This window comes from Myotis brandtii, unplaced genomic scaffold (genome assembly GCF_000412655.1).
Source record: "Myotis brandtii unplaced genomic scaffold, ASM41265v1 scaffold646, whole genome shotgun sequence".
In the NCBI taxonomy this organism is placed as follows: Eukaryota; Metazoa; Chordata; class Mammalia; order Chiroptera; family Vespertilionidae; genus Myotis; species Myotis brandtii.
In genome coordinates this window covers 133111-137153 of record NW_005370495.1, presented here as the reverse complement: position 1 = coordinate 137153, position 4043 = coordinate 133111, and positions in this window count along the sequence as shown.

The window sequence follows — 4043 nt, the reverse complement described above, 5'->3', positions numbered from 1 at the left end:
TGCAGGGGGGAGATGCGTGAGCCGCTCTCCCTGTGACCACGGGGGCGGGGGGAGCGGCCAGGAGGGAAAGGAACCCCAAGAACGCACCCCTTCACTGCCCGAAAGGAACGACGGTGTCTAAGGAGAAGGCAACAAGAGCGAGAGCCATGGTGCCGGGGGCGGGGCCACACCGCTCACCCTGACTGGGGCCCCGCAGGCTCCGCACAGAACTCATCCACCGAACCCGGACCCTAAAAGCGCGACAAGAACGACAGGGCGCCATTCAAGGCGTCCAGGGGGACTGGGCACGCGGTCGCCCTCCTTGCTGATAGGGTTTCACAGGTATGTATATTTATATATTTATTTATAGACTTTAGTAAAAACTCTGATTATGCAGCTAGTGTCCTGGCTCTAACTTGCCTTCAAATTCTCACGGAGGCATCTCAGGGCGTCCTCAGGCGGCACCCGGGCGCTTGGCACGGGCCATGGGGGGGGCGGGTCCCCGCGTGACCCTGGGAAGTGAGAGGTCGAAGGTGGTGCGGGACCTGCCACTCGTGTGCGGGGCAACGTTTCTGAATCCAGCAAGCGAGCTGTGAAACAGGGAGAGACACGCCGAGCCCTTTTATAGTGAAATGAGCACAATATTGAGAGGTGGGGGTGGGGTGGGGGGTCCAGGTGGCGAGTCAGGGGTGACACGTGGGTGTTAAGTGGCAGGTGGCCCTGGGGCTCCCCTGGGTGTGCCATCCTCTGCGTGGGGACTGCGCTCTGCTCCTCCAAAGAGGGGCCTTTGCACCGAAGCCTGGCACCGTCTTTCCTCCCATCGGACGTCCCTCCGTGGGGACGGGCCAGCCGGGCGAGACGCTGGGGTCTGGAAGCAGCACCCATGAGGAAGTCGCGTAGAGTCTAAGACAGGAGGGAGGGAACCAGGCCCCCTTGTCCGTGTCTCTATAAAACCTCGTAAAAAGCGGTGCTGTGTCGTAACTGATGTTTCCTCTGCAAACTGTCACCTTCACGGGCTTACATGGAGCCTGGAAGTCACTTCTTTGAACGCTGGATGCAAAGGCCAGGGTCAGGGCCGCCGGGCACACGGGTCCTGGTGTTCGTCGCGTCAGCGGGAAGGGACGGTGGCTTCCTGGCGCGTCCCCAGGACCCTCCGTGGTCTCCAAGGGGGCCATAGGCCGGGCTTAGCATCCTGCTCCCACATGAATGTTCCTTCATCACTTTAAATTAAAATATACATATATATATGTATTGATTTCAGAGAGAAGGGAGCAGGAGAGAGAGAGAAGCATCAATGGTGAGAATCACGGATCGGCTGCCTCCTGCACGCCCCACACTGGGGATGGAGCCCACAACCCGGGCACGTGGCCTGACCGGGAATCGAACCGTGACCTCCTGGTTCATGGGTCGAGGCTCCACCACTGAGCCGGGCCCTCTGTCACTCTACTGTGCGGGGCACCAGCTCTGCACTTCGTCGCCGCTGCAGCGGGGCTCGAGCAATGGTGAACACGTGGCCCATGCTGCGTGGCACCTGCTTCTCGCCCGCGGAGATGTCTGGTCACACTGAGGTCTGAGCCAGAAGACATGGAAAACGCTCTGACTTGTTTCTCCACCTCCACAGGGTCAGGGCCCGCGTCTACGGTCGGCTGGGCTGGGACCCGGCTGGTGACTGCCGTGTCCTGCCCTGACCCTGCACCGCACGCTGTGGAGGACCCGTGTGATATGGCACCACGTCACCTTCAGCCACCACCTGCCCCTGGGTGCTTGCAGGCCTGGAGAGCCGGGGTCACCGATCTTCACGCCACGTGACAGCATCGAGGGCGGAGACCCCAAGACGTGGGGTCCCCTGGCCGCCGTGCGACCAGAAGCAGGTGGTTCGACGGCCGTCTGACGGTCTCCGGGCATCGCGTGCGATTCCAAGTCCTCCAGTGGCCGCAGTGCTGACGGGCCTTCAGCCTGGTCTGAAAAGGCCCCGGCCCCGTCTGCTCCCCGCCCATCCCACCTGCAGTGGTCAGCGCAGTCGCAGGACAGGCCGAGCCCCCGCTGGGAAGGCTCAGGTCTGGTCCGGCCTCGGGCCCCGGGTCAGGACCGGGCGTCCAGGGGGTCACCCAGCTCAGGCCTCCCAGGCTGTGGTTTTCCACCTCCAAGTCTGGAACCCTGTGCTCCACACAAACTCGCCAACAGTGCAACAAACACACAGACAAAACAAGAGCGAAGCCCTCAGCAAGGTCCCGGGGCCGGCGAACACCCCCTGACGGTGTTAGATTTCAGCAGAAAGAAAAACAGAAGGAGGCTCAAGCCTCGAGGAGGAAGGAGACGCTGGGACAAGAGCCCACGTGGCAAATGGAGAGCCGATCCGTTTAGGCTGTTTCTGGGGACCCGACTCTACGCTCCTGGGCTGGGCTGGGCTGGGCTGGGCTGGGCTGGGCTGGCCCCCTCTTTGGGGGGCAAGGGGGGCAGAGCAGGACCCGGGCAACACGTCCACGTTCGCGGGGACTGGTCAGAGCATGCTCATGGAGTCCCGCTGCCACCACCGAGGCCACGGACCTGGCACCACAGACGGCTGGGCGGACGCAGACGTGGCAGGTGGGACCTCCTGGCCGTTCGAGTTCTGGGAACCGGTCAGACCCTGAGCAGGACTGCCGGCCCCCAGCTGCGTGCAGCCCGGCCTCGGCCTCTCCCTGAAGGTGGGCGCCGTCCTCCCCGCCCCCCGCCACGGCCCCCTGACTACCGAGTCCCTGTCTGGTCAGGACCCTCTCCCTGTCCCTCCTGACTCTCCACCAAAGGTTGGCCCAGGCCTGGCCGGTGTGGCTCAGTGGATAGAGCGTCGGCCCACGGACTGCAGGGTCCCGGGTTCGGCTCCAGTCCAGGGCACGTACCTCGGTTGCAGGCTCCTCCCCGGCGGGGCCCAGGCGGGAGGCAACGATCAATGTGTCTGTCTCACATGGGTGTTTCTCTCTCTGCCTCGCCCCCTCCCTTCCTCTCCCTGAAATCAGTGAATCCTCGGCCGAGGGCCAGCAGAACGGGGTAAAGTGGTGACATGACTCCCAGAGCTCAGTCTCTGTGGGAACAAATGAGCTCGACTGACGAGCAGGTATTCTAAACGGCTTTATTTCTCTTTACATGTAAGTCCGTAAACATGGCTTATCTCTGCATTCATGGGGGGGTGTCACGGGCGAGGACGGGATCCGTGGTGCTCGGTCGGGCCACAGGAGCAGGGACATTCTGTGGGGCCCGGCGTCTGCTCCGCCGTCCCACAACCGTCTTTGGGAGTCAGGGGGCCAACCAGGTCCCTCCAGGGGCCCCACTGCGAGTCAGTGGCCTCGCCACATTCAGGGGTCGGTGAAGGTGCTCACCTGGGAGCGGTTTAGGCCGAGACTGTGTGTGTGTGTGTGTGGGGGGGGGTGGGAGTCGGTGGTTTTAGGATAAAAATGAGTCTACAAAACATAAAAAATAACGAACCCAAATCCAGTGAATGCGTTCGTTCAAGTCAGGATTAGGGAGTCTGGGATCCAAAATGAATACGTGTTCTCTAACTTGAGAATTTGTCATTGTATGTTTTGCACAAGGTCAAGGACGGCAGAGAAGGCCCGGGGGCTGCCGGCGGGCACGCTGTGCGGCTGGCGGGCCTGGAGTCCTGGCCGCCCCCCCCGTGGGGTCTGCGTGGCTGTGCTCCCCGAGAGCAGCTCCCCCTGCACAGCCCCTGCGACGGCCAGGACGCCGACACTGCGCGTGCCCCTGTGGCGGCTCCCACGGTGGGCACAGACGAGGCCTGGCCACGGCGCACGGCTCGGGTTCAGGTATTTATTTAGGTAGAAAAAAACGCTTTGAACACTCCGGGGAAGTAGGACTCATTATAGAAGAATATTCCAGGGAAATAGTATTATTATTTTTTTGCATTTTCAAGGATATACATTCGTACTGATTTTTGCTTCCAAATATATTTTAAGGCTGTTTGGTAAACTATATACCGGATATGAGGTTCAATTTACAGGGTGCTGTTCTTACAGGGAGTTCTTAACGACTCAGCTTTAAAAAAGTAAAACTGTTTGAAGCGAGACAGA